At 40.8% G+C, this 13602-nt stretch overlaps 1 protein-coding gene across 3 annotated transcripts in view; it reads left to right on the forward strand.

Annotated features, from left to right (window-relative positions):
• Positions 1 to 13602, forward strand: part of L (zinc finger protein Lobe) — a 73712-nt gene that overhangs the window by 27551 nt on the left and 32559 nt on the right. The gene's annotated exons all lie outside the window — the stretch shown is intronic.

A 13602-nucleotide genomic window follows, 5' to 3' on the forward strand; every position in this document is an offset into this window, starting at 1 on the left:
ATCGTAATTAATTTGTAATCAGTCAATGGAGAACCTTTTCAATCATGCGGGATTTTGGAGCGGTAGGACATGTAACGCGGATTGAATATCATAATTTCTCTCGCGGTCCGCATCGATCGCGGTTGCGCCGGTTGAATGTCTTCGCTGAATCACTAACACCAACCTCGGATCGTAACAACCTCAGTTGACACGTTGAAAATTTAACCCGCGTCCGTCTTTGGACCCCGAGGAAGCTCCGGAGTTCGTCATCTATTATTCGGCAAGAGCACAGCCTATCTTCGGCCCGGCATCCTTAAGAAGCCGGAATAAGCAATGAGGAACTCCGCGCTCGCAAGAGATGTCGTTTCACTATTCTTGTATAATTAGCAATCGTAATTATACGAGATTCTGACGAAGTTACGTTTTAGAATGTTTAGTTGTAGGTAGATTTAATGAACACGGCAATATTCTTCGTTAAAACCTAAAATGACTTTTTCACCATCAAAGTTTAATTAGACACACTTTTTACAGCATTCAAAGTTTTAACGTTAATTTTATTAAAATCGGTAATTATGCCTCGAGTCAAAATAAAACTCACCTGAAATTAACCGAAGGATAAGGTTTAAGAAATATTGCCACGTAAATATGATTATCAAACATTCGCATGAAAATTATGTTATTATATATACTCTCTGCGTGACAACCAACTATTGTCCAAAAATAGTTTCTAATTCAAAATGATTATTGAAACCGATGAACCGGAAGACATCTTACTGAATAAGTATCCTCTAATTGACAACGTCGCCAAATGGAAATTGTGTCAGTCGCACGGACGCAAACGAATATATATATATATATATATATATATATATATATATCGATCGAGACGCATCGCGCGCGCGACGATGATCCCAGGTTAATTTCGTCCGTTCATCCACAGACGAGCTGCTGTCCACCCGGCGTGATGCTCGTTGGTCGGCGATGGTAATTAGCGTGGACGGACATGGACACGGACGGGCACTTTAAATGTCCGCTTCCACGGGTAACGCCGCGTCGGCTTAACTCGCTTATTATTTAATAAACTTTGGAAGTTTCAACTGTGGCGTTGGCGATCGGCCGAATCTAAAATGCGACCTGGGTCGTCGACCTCAGCGGTACATCGTGTCATTTTGTCGTTTGATTTAAATTTTTGCAGTCATATTAATCTCATATACTTTTATCGGTTTTTATCAGGAGTTTAATTATGAAAAAATTTTTTTATTTTTTTGTCAGTTGTTTCTACGCAATTATAAATACAGGAAGCATCTTTCGCTGTAGATTAATTTTAAAAACTACCTAACCTAACACTTGGCTTTTAGCCATCGAAAGATTTGCAAATATTAATTGTAAGAAATTTAGAAAATAACTAGATTTTTCCAAAAATATAATTAGGTGATGTATTTGTTTTTAATTAAAAAATTTGTTGTCAATTGTTTTAATGTATTTTCTCTATGTTTAATTTTATAATTTTTTTTCGCATTTATATGCCATATATTAAACTTTTTTTAAAACATCTTTTTATATCAATATTCATTCAATAATATATAACTATAAATGTTTATCATGAGGTTTCTAAACTCTTTTAATATAATTGTCGGCTTTATCGACGGACGGTGAAATCGATTTCCCTTCGCAGTGTGTAAGCCATCACCGCTGCTGCGTTACTTGTCTGACGAACTACATGCTTCTGAAAACCGCAGCAGTAAATAGTTTTACATTTGCGATTATGTAGTAGAATAAATTAGTAATAGCAAATTCTTTTCTACATTTCTAAATTAAATTTTTGAATTAAAAAAAATTTTTTTTTTTTTTTAAGTTAAAGAATTAAGAAATATTTTTTAGATATTGACAATCAGTGCTTAGTGCGCGCACTTTACGCTATACATTATTTATACATATAAAATTCAAATATTGACATTAAAAATTATCTAAATTGAAATGATAATTTAGAATATAATAATCAACGAACTGTCTATTTTCTCATTCGACTTCGATTAGACTTTCGTGGTTCGAAAAGGAACGATTATTAGATATACTTATAACGCCTAGCTAGAAAATTAACACTTGTAGTCTGGCTTCACGCCCTCTTCCTTCCGTTCAGACCCCTCAGGTTTTCATAGCTTCCGTCCCAGTGCTAATAAAATAATAAATATACATTCTGGCAGGAGAGCGGCAAAAAGAGAGGGGAAGCGTCGGGAGGTTCGGGTGGGCGAAAAGAGGCGTCGCGCATTTCGCACCTGCAAGGTAGACCGGTGCCCTCTTCTACTTCTTCCTCATCTTCTTTTGCGTCTTGCTTTCCTTCTTTTCCCCACTAGGGCCGTAGCGAGGGCCGCCTTTACACCCCCTTACAATGCCTCGGCGTGCATTACATACAACTCGGTTATTTCTCCAGGGAGTTTTCTCACGTGAATGCCGCGAGAGCACGCACATTTGCGCACACTTCGACGTCAAGTTTGCGCGCGTATATGTGACGGTGTGGTGTTCCACGCACACACCGTTTCGCGACCGATCTTGTAAGGTCGCGCGGGGCGGAAAAGCCTCGCTCGGAATCTCACTCGGAAATTTCGTTTGCCACCACGGGGTTAGTTTTTGAGAATTATTAATTCTCGGAGGGGAAGAAAGGCCGCGGCGCAATGCTTTTCGAAAGGGCTGTGCGTGCGATAAAATAAAATTAGTCGCATAATGCGAACAGTTGAATGCAAATTACCTAAAATCATTGTCCTCGCTGATGTGCGAAACCGAATACATCGCCAGAAATTATGGAAGTGCGATTCGCGCTAATGTAATTTGGCAATAACGGAGATGCTGTAGTCCAAAATTAATTGAACGTAACACGGTGAATTTGCATCAGACGCACGAGCGTGATTATTTATTCGTTTGCACGATTTTAATTTTTGTTGGAAAAGTTTGTAATGAAATTGATTTCAAAGTTGAAATTTCTATGTTGTACTGTTCTGCAGAAACGAGGAATGAAAAAGGTTTTATCTATAAATTTATTTGATTTATTTTAAAATCATTTCAATTCCAAACGTTTCATTAGAGATTAGAAAATTGGAAGGAGTTGGAATTCGCAGCGAAATAAATTAAAAGTCTTATCTCTATATACGTCTTTATATAAAATCTGCCATTATTTTTCCAATTATTTCTGCCATCATTTGAATTTAAAAAATAATTTTATTTTTTTTTAAATAGATCCTAAGACTTCTCTGATTCCGAGAACTTCAATTATACCACCGTTTCCCTCCTAGTAGCTTATACACATTTTCTTGGCATCCTGTTTAATCTAAATTCCATTATTCTTCGACTCCGATGTATCGATATTCCTCATTCGAATCCCACAGTAGAGGCATCCCTCGTGTGCCACGGCGTTCGTGTTATCGCGGATGTGTTGGTGGTGGCGGTTCCTTATGGAGGAACGGGGATGACAGGGTGGCAGGCGGTGGTTGCAGAACAGGGTGGCAGTTTTCCCTCTCGCTCTCTCACCTCTCCGTTTCCTTCTCTCTCTCTCGCTCACACGGCACCCGCGGGAATTTAGGCGAAAACTTCGCCGGGCCGCCCGGAGGCGGCGGAATTCTTACGACGGTGGAAAAGTTTGAGCCGGGCAGCTCAGCGACGTACTTTACCGCCCGGCGATTTCGCGTTATCGCCCGGCTTCGACGACGCTTATCGTTCCGCCGCTTCGCCGAGAGAATGCTAGAAACCAGGAGGGTTGAGCATTCTGATGCAGTTTGTTTGTTCGTTTAAACTCAGAACGAATAATACAGAGCGTAATGCGATAGAATTCGACCAATCTTACGATTTTTTATATTGGCAAAATTAAATGTCAACAATATCAATCTTTGATCATTTTTAGTCTGACGATAACAGAATCTTTTTTTTTTATGAGATTGGCATAATAGTTCTAAAATAATTTTGTGAGTCTTAAATTTAAACAAATAAAAGCCGAACAATGAAGTGTTACGTGCATTGTTTGAATAAATTAACGAAATCCATTTTCAAAGAAACAGGATTATTATATTACGATGTTTTATTATTTTACACAACATTTTCTTCCAATTATTTATATTTTTATAAAGATAGCGCAGTAGACGCATCGAAAGCGATCGAAAATGCTCATCATCTTTTTGGTATCGCGCCCCAAACTGGAGTCGCCCAAGAGGCCTAATAAACGGCTGCGTTTCAGACTCGCATGCCGGGCTACCGTGCGTGGCAGGACAACGCAGCGCCGTTAAATTAATCCGGGCGAAGCTGAGTGCTCGGTAATCATCATTACCCCGACCCGGGCGCCGGATTATTATGTTTTCCGCTCACACTCCGGCCTCCGTTTCGACGACGTCCGTTCGCCGACGCTCGTTACGTTTCCGACGTGTCCGTAGATGCGTGCGGTCTAATCGCCAAACGTCATCTATGCGTGAAATTGGATCAAACTGATAATTTCGAATCTTACAACGATGGTGTGTTGTTTGAACGGCATTTTCGAGACTTTCTGTTATGTCAGTTTTTATTTTTTAATTTTTATGTTCCACAAAATACGGATAATTACTTTTATCTAGAAACAATGTAATACAAAGTACTTAAGCCAAGTTCTCGCATTAAATCGAATGAATTGGGACAAGCTTCGCTCTATCGTGTATATAAAATGCGAACATGTCCGACCGCTGATCAGATATAACGTAATAAAACGTATTTGAAGAGAAGTCGCCTCCATCGTTCAGCATAACAAATTTAAGCGGAAGATTCCGCCGCGCTGTCAGACAGGGGGGCAACCGGTTCCTCGGTAGAACGTAGATATTTTTCAAGCGTTAGCAACGCTGCTGTGCCAAGTCGCGTTAGTAATCTCATATTTCGTCTAACTGTCAGCAACCGTCTCCAAAACTGGCGAAATTTTGAATATAAACAAATTTTTTTGTACATCAAAATACAACTGATTAAAAACAAGCGTGAGTAAGGGAAGACGTAAGTTCGAACTCGCGTAACAGTAGACGCGAACTCGCGCCGACAGCCGGGCCGCTGCACGAACCGCGTATATATCGCGGGAAGCGAAATACAAAACGGAGTTAAGGACAGATGAACGGACGGACAGACGAACGTACGAACGCACCGCGCACAGGAATGTCCTGTGCGATAGAATCTGCCGACCTGCACCTCCGACTCCTGGCAGAAAGGAACGCCGACGCGCCTCGCTCTTCCCGCAAAGAGCCCACGCTCCTTCATATTGAAACAAATAGATACGTAAGGATGACTGCTCTCGATCGCGCGCCGACGCACTGTAAGATTAATGCGACCGATAAGAAGTTAAATCGGAACACTTAGTTCCGGCGCTACCGACGCGGCTATAATTAAACGCGCACGTCGTTCGATGTCCTTACGATGAGAAAGCAACGTGGTGAGAACGCAGGACGACCGTGATGTAGGCTACCCCTGCTGGGCAATGCGATTTATGTGCGCGTTTTACAAATTGAGATATCATATTCCACCGAGGCGTCTTAAATCTTCGCGTTACAAACTGAGAAACTTGAATTAATGTATATTTGTCTATTAAATTTTATAACTAATATTATCAAATGCATACTTTTAAGATATGATGTTTAGTAAAACATGAAATTCACTTTTTTTCTCAACGAAGATTTGAGAGAAGACTCATTTTTTTTTTTCATTTTTAATATTAAATATTAATAGTTGCAGCAAAAATTTTTGTTATAACGAAGTGCATCTGGAATTTACTATCAATTAACATTTATTTAGTGTACAAATTCAGTTATAGCAAATATAATATCTTTGCATCAAAAAAGAGATAGATAAAGAATCGATACTACTTCGATCTATAGCTGCTCGAAGTCGCTACAGTATCTATCTCAATAGTCGATGATCTCCTGCTGGCAGCAGGTTGCAGAAGAGATGTATCTACGCATCTGTACTTTGCACGCCGTCTAACGAAAGGGCGGTTTGTCAGGATTCCTTTGTCGATCGATTCTTCTTGTGAATTATAATATCTCACAATCATGCACGTAAGATCTATCTTCAAAATTGTCAAAGTATAAAATAATCATAAACATAAAATCTAAGTGCTGTGTATAAAATACGTGTAATTACTTTTCAAGAAATTAGAATTTAATTTAGAACATGAAATTATTAATACACGAAGTCTTCTGATTTCACGACGATAAATGAAATTAGGTGAAACATCTAGATTATCCAATTGGATTCGATGGAGACGACGCAGCGGCGCGTAATCACGCGGCTACGTCGAACACTTAAACGCCTTCGCGATTAGAGTCGCCGCGTCGCGGATCTCACAGAGACACGATTTAACGACGACGAGCGCGCGGAATGCACGTCGGTCAGTTTAGTGGCGAGGATTTCAAATGAAAATTCCACGGAGTTAATGTGCTCGGCGCATCTCGCTCGCGCGCTGCTAGTGTTTAAGGGCTTAAACCGTATAGGTGCAATATAACTTTCAAGTACTTCGCATAGCGTTAGGCATATCCTTTTACTATTCTCGCGAAACCAACCGCAAATCTCGCCTCAACGGCAATCCTCCTCTTTCTCCTCCGCGAGAAGAGAATTGCAAAGTGCGGGACAACGTCCGCTTTCTCGCTTCTCCCTCTGGACCGGCTCTGGTGCGCACTTCCGTACCATTACACCGCCGTATTATTTTTCCGCCGGCTGTTTACCCGTTTTCTCGCTCACACTCTCGCCCGATCCGCAATCGTAAGTTTTTTTTTTTTTTTTTTTTTCCTTCCGAAAGCCGCGTTACGCTCGGAAATGCTTGAACATTAACTGAGCGTCCGAAAGCAACTCAAGTCTGAAATTGATTTAATTTATTTTTCCAAGGCTATGAAACAAAAGTGACGTTCACATTTAAAGGTCGCGATACTGCATAAGCAGTACTAGTCTTGTTAAGGAAGTTCTCGAAGAAGTCGCGTCCAACTCGTAATTGCACTTTGCGCCGAGTTTTTCTATCTCGGACGCGACAATTTTCATCCAACAATAACGCGAAAATTTTCAAGGCATCCGCCGAGCATTAATTGCGATGAAGACCTTGCGCATTTCTTATTGCATTAAAAGTACATTTGTATAAGAAATAATAAAGCGACTTACAGCTTATTATTCTAATTTTCCCACTACTTTAATATGATTAAAATATAATAAATGTACTCATAAAACATGGATAATCTATAGAAATATTTTTGAATAAAATAAACAGAAATTGACTCGGTTTAAATAATTCGTCAAAAGGATTTTTTACTCTGTAAAATAACAAAAATTATAACAAAAGCTGATGAGCGATTTCTCGACACGTTTCTGCGCCTATGGACACATACCGAAGTGGTTGTAGCTGATCGAGAGAGATCCCAAACAGTTGGCGTGCATCCGATCGCTCGGTTAGAGATATAGTAGAATGTCACGTGTAAAGCACGCCACGTGAGCTACTGTGGGAGCTGGCCGCTGGTTGCGGGGTATAAATAAAGCCGTGTCTAATTAGTATTTGGGCGGCGGGCCGGCCCAGATAGAATCTACTATGTTCATACTGTATTCATCGCATATTCGACCCATCGGTCGACCCTACGACGCTGCGCGTGTCCTACCCGTAGATCTATTACCAATGGTGACTCCTCGCATTCCCCGCCTTCATCCTGAGAATTCCTCTCGATTCCACACAGACAATAATTACGCTAGCAATTATTTCTCCCTTACTGTCAAATTCCGCGAATGTATATTAAAACCCGAAATAACATTTCAAATTTCAAGTAAGAGTTATATCAAGTTCGGAATTTACGAATATAAAAATTAAGTAAACTAGAGATTCATTCGACATAAAATTGCGTGTGTCATTTGGCTTGTAAGTGCAAAAGTCCACGGTCTTGCTTGTATTCAAACGCAACGACGGATGCATCTCGAGTGTGCATCTTCTCTCGACGTACCGCGCGCTGTTTAATTGTCGGGTCTTGAGCAATTGTGGTTTCAGGGCAGTTGAGACAAGGATCGAAGCAATTTGCCCTTTCGGTCGTGGGGCACGGGGAGAGTCTGGGAAAAAAATAAATAACACAACCTGGAGATCGCACGTTCCGCAGTAACTGGCGCATCTTCCACCCGAGGATGCGCATGCATCCATTCGCAATGCGCCGTGCGCATGCCGGTGTTATGCTCGCCCACGTGTCGACCGCAGAGAAACGCTTACGGTTAATTGAATTCGCGTTTATCCGGCGAGAAAACTTCGGCCGAACGACGCGACTGCCTCGAAACGGCAGTAAAGCAACGCGCCTTGAAGCGCACGCAACCGGATATGCGTCGATTATTGTTGCAACGATTCGACGTTAACACGTCGCTACTCGAATAATTTTTTATATTATCGAAAATTACATTAAATCGAGCATTGTAATTTTTTTGACTCCATTAAGAAACGTAAAATTTTACAGCTTGAAATATAATATATGGTAGATTAGAAAAATATACATGATATTGGAGATAATATTTTTTCTTACTATATCAAATTTCGCTAAAATTGTGTTATTTTAATTTTACATGAGTCGCATGAAGTGACAAAATAAGTGGTGCATCGAAACAAGCTCTGAGGTGATGCTGCACCCATGCGGATCGTGTATTCTGACCGCGACGTCATTAATATTTCTGATCTTATCGTTTAAAAATGTCCGCGTAATTGTCCGTTCCAGAGCATGTCTCGCATCATGTATGTGGCGTTTCATTCCTGTCAGCCGCCCGGTCGTCCTCCGCCCTCGTTGCGACGTGAAACGCGGAAAAGGGCGCCCACCGAGAAAGAAATTCTGCATGTGCATTAGCGCACGCGGATCGTCCTATAATTATCCGCTCGTAAAGCAGTAACGGACAACTTATAACGGAGGGAAGAGGAAGTGCGCGTTATTAAAACTTCGCATACATATTCCATACCTTTCTTCATCCTCCTCCTTCTCCCGTGTCTTCTTCTCCTCCTTTTCTTACTTGACGGCTCCGAGGGCGGCAACAAATTCAATATAAGAGACTGCGACGACTTGCGAAACACGCGAAGATGGGCGAGCATGAGATAATCTTGAACATTGCCGAAACTCATGAGAAAACTGGGTGCAATAATGTGATTCGTAAAAAGAACAAGAAGAAATCCATTGGCGAATTAAAAACATATTATTTATCTTTATTTTATTCTCTATGTAAATTAACTTTTAGCTACACGAAATTTTAATTTATTTTACTATTGATAAAGTCTTAATGGACTTTTTAAAAATTGAATCGAACTTATCGTTCTCCTCGGCGATGCCGATTACAAGGCGCACACTTTATAGTATTCTAATTAATCAAATGATTAATTAGAGTACTATATTAATAATTAAATCGATGTTGTATATCAAAATTTGATTGATGTCGTTCTTTATTTATTAGGAATCGGCGAGAGAAATTATTGTTGCGAAAGTTCGACATAGGTTCGATATAGATGTATAGAGAAATATAGAAACTTCAATTTTAATAATTCAGAACTTGAAATTCTGACGCGCGAGTCTCAACTTAAAAATGAACGGGACAAAAAGCACGATCGCGATCAACGAGCTAAATATGGCACGACATCAATGTATTCGTTTAATCACGGTTGACGAAACTACCGTTTCATCTTCTCGATCATCTTCATCTTCGCAACTTTTCTTTTTATACAGCTCCGCTTGCATCTCCGTCGCTTCGGTGCATCGCACTTCTCTTGTCCTCCTCTATCCTTCTGCCAGGTCTCTCACACTCGTTGCATCATGTTCCCTGTGTATGCTTAATATTCTCTTCTCCCTTCCTGACTTTTTTTTCTCGTTCTGATCTCGTTTCACTTCATTCTTCGCGCTCGACGTCTTCTTTTTCTCTTCGACGCCGTCTCTTCGCTTCTTCTTCCTCCTTCTGTATCCCCATCGTCTTCTCCATTCGGCTCCCGATCCTTCTTCCTCGGACTCCCTACTTCGTCGTGGTTTTTTTTTATTATTACACACGGGCAATACGCGAGTACTGCCGCGCGCGGGTCTCAGCTCAACGTTCCGCATCGTAATTGAAAGAGAACATGATAGATAAGGGCTCGCCTCTCGAACGAGAAGACGAGAGAAAGGAGCCACAAAAAAGTTATGTTCTTTAAGCCTCGTGCACATCACGGCCTTCAGATTTCGTATTTTCAAAAGAAGTTTATTAATAAGAGCAATTAAAGTTTACTATTGTGAAAAGCTAAATGAATAGCGTTTAATGCTCAGACAATTTTATTTATAAATTATCATATCAATTATACATTTACATATAAAAATGCGTAAATGTATAAGTTTCAGCATGGAATAATGCTAGCACAAAATAAAAATATATTTGTTGGTATAAAATAATCTTCAACATTTTTTTGAACGTAAATATTTTAAAGATTTATTTTAATATAATATTTTCTATTTCCCACCTTTGTATTGATCTGCAAAGATATAATTATCGTAAAATTTTAAAAGTTGTGGAAGGTAAATACAATTATTTTTACTTTAAAGTTGCATATTTGGTTCTACGGTTGTTGTGAACATTGCCTTAAAGCGGATTTAATCATGACGACAAGATACGGAGTAGAATGTTGCACAGTTGTCACATGCTTGCTACGCTCGAGGATGCGATACGTTTCTTTTTTCGTTAACGCGGATTGATCGATCACCGGCCGATACTTTTGCTTGTAGCATCGAAACATTTAAGGCTCGGAAAGTCGGCGCGGACTTTGTGTTAAACTTTTACAGCGCTCCACATAGTAGGTTCTGCATAGCAAGAAAATACGTCTCTCGCGTATCACAGTTTTGAATAATTATCAGCATCTCTCTCTGTGTTCTATCAATTCTGAATTACGTTGCAATATTCCCGAAATGTATTCTCTTATCTTTATATTTAAAGCTCTTATGTCAAAAATAAAATTACTTACAAGCAAAGAATATTACATGACGATTAAAAATTGTTTTTATTTATTTATTTATTTTTTTATTAAAAGAACAAAAATACTAGGCTAAATTGATTCGAAGAATACAATTAGGAATTATATTTTTGAAAAGGAGAGCATAATTTTTCAAAGTATCGAGAGATCGATTTCACACGGTTCACCGTCATCCTCATCTGTCATTCACCTCCCGGAATGTAAATATTTTTCTCAGGATCGCCTATCGTGTCTTTTTCTATTGCTCGAGTGTTCCTCACCGCATAAGAATGTAGGTTGCGGAATGTTATGGAGTTCACATGATCCACGCAAGAATGATCGCGTTAGGCGACGGCATGGCTGGCTGAAGGGGTGAAAAGTAGATTGGGAGGGTTCGGAGGGTGATGGGAGAGGCGGTGGGATGGCCGGTTACATATAAAGCATAGGTCTCGGAACGAGACCTCAGGGTGCCGTGCCGCGCACCCAAGGGGTCCATGCTGGAAAAACTCAGCTGTTAACTGCTCCAGCCGAGAGGCAACCACCGGCCTCCAACCTCGCCTTTCCCCCCCCCCCCCCCCCTTTCCACCTTTTCCTCTTTTTACAACGTGTGCGTGTGTGCGCGCACGTTTGCAAAATAATGGAACAGCAAGATCTATGAGCGACGATTTAAATTAATGGCGCGTGGTGACTCCTGACTCGGGACGACGGCGATAATGGCTTTGCGCGAAGATAAAGTTTGAAAATTTAACATAAACACTTATTTGAATTTTTATGTTTAATACACTTGAGCTGCGGTGGAAGCGCTAAACGACAAAGCTGTCACTAAGAGATCCTTCGCGAAATTTGATTGCCTCTGCTGCGAAGATACAAATTTTGTTATCCCGAATTGACGAATCCGCTCACGGATCGGAATTGCTATTAGGTCGCGGGCAAATCCATAAGGGGGTGGAAATAAGTAACGCGGAGGTCGAATGGAGAGTAAGAGAGAGACGAAGGGCCAGGGGACCAACAATCGGAAAACAGCGTTGTTGGTGGTCGGCTGTAGCCGACTGGCAGCAGCAGCAGCCGACGACGCGAAAGTGCCGTTCGAGGATTCCTATTTCCCAGGATCCCACGGCTGCCATACGCGTCCGCCCGCAATACTCCGTCTTTCTCTGCACTGCGGTAATCATAATTACACCTGCGGGTGTCTTCTTATCACCGCTCGCTCGCCCGATCCCTCTCGGCCCACCGTCGCCATCCTTCGAGGATCCTCGTCCTCCTTCCGTCCGGTTGTCCGTTGCTTCAACTTAGTAGTCCGAGGCAAGAAATCTAGATGAGAAGAACGCCGGTCTTTCCAACAATTCCAAATAAGATGTACAGATAATAATAAGATCGTTCGAGTTCTAATCACGTTTGATCGATTACGTTATTTCTGTAACAGATAAATTATTACACGCACGGCATATTGTACACAGCAATTTGTTTCTCTGTGTGTGTAAGTACATAATCATAAAGTAAATTAATGCCTTACTAGAGACTACTCAAACATGGTATAGAATATGATACGGTGTTGCGAATATTCTCGCGGGAATTCCACATTATTCTTTATCCTTAATAACAGTCGAACTGCTATTTTATTCACGTCATGTATTACTCGCAGCTCTTAATAGAAGAAACGGCGAGAAAAGGAAAATCCTTGCAGAAATACATCTAAAATATTAAGTCCTATCTTTTTCTTCGCGGAAATTCGGGAATAAATTTTGTTAATTCTTAACACCCTTCACCAAGTTAAATTAACCGCACGCGTGATCTCGCTGGAAAAAAAGTCACTCTCGCCAGTCAACCGCCGACAGATTCCGAGGGTCGAAACGCGTAGCGCGCTGGAAGAAATCGTCTGGCATCGAAGGGAGCGGATCGATGTGCGTTTCTCGGAGAGCGTTTCTCGGTTAGCCAACGGCGGATGTGTATCCGAGGGATCGAGGGGGCGGCGAAGGAGGCGGGGGTGTAGGTATAATGCATTGAATTAGACGCAAATGCACCCTGGGCGCCAATTGGCCGGGCTTCCCGTGCTTCGTGCTCCATCTCTCCCCCGAGAGGACCACCGCCTCCTTCCCGAGTATACCGCGGGATGATGCCCGGGTGCGATACCACGGACACGAGAGAAGAGCCCTTCTCCATCGCGGTGCTGAACAAACGCCGGGTATTACACTAACGCGCTCATCAACAAAGCTGGACAATGCCCCTTGCGTTCTCATTTTGGCGCGTGTTTCGACCCATCATTCGAGGATATATTTTTAAGTACAAGTTTCGTAAAAGAAAATATTGATGTATTTTAGCGTGCTATTACCTTAATGAAACTTTGTTTTTAAAATAAGGTTATATTGCGGTAGTTGTATGCAGTATTGCGTAAATCGAGCGATATCTTTATTTGTTTTATTGTATTTATTTATATTTATCATTAATCTTGATATGTTAATAATTTTGTGGTATTTTTTACACATGAAAATTGTATTTGGTGAAAAAATATGCTTTTCTATATAAAAAATTTAACACTTTACACTTTTGACATTTATATTATATATATATTTTTTATAAAAATCGATCAAAATCACTTTTTTATCGGACAAGCATAGAGACTTTGTTCTTGTAGAAGGAATTTCTTTATAATTTTGAGAGCTGAATTTGCACTCTCT

The sequence above is a fragment of the Linepithema humile genome, chromosome 3 (assembly GCF_040581485.1).
Source record: "Linepithema humile isolate Giens D197 chromosome 3, Lhum_UNIL_v1.0, whole genome shotgun sequence".
Taxonomy (NCBI): Eukaryota; Metazoa; Arthropoda; class Insecta; order Hymenoptera; family Formicidae; genus Linepithema; species Linepithema humile.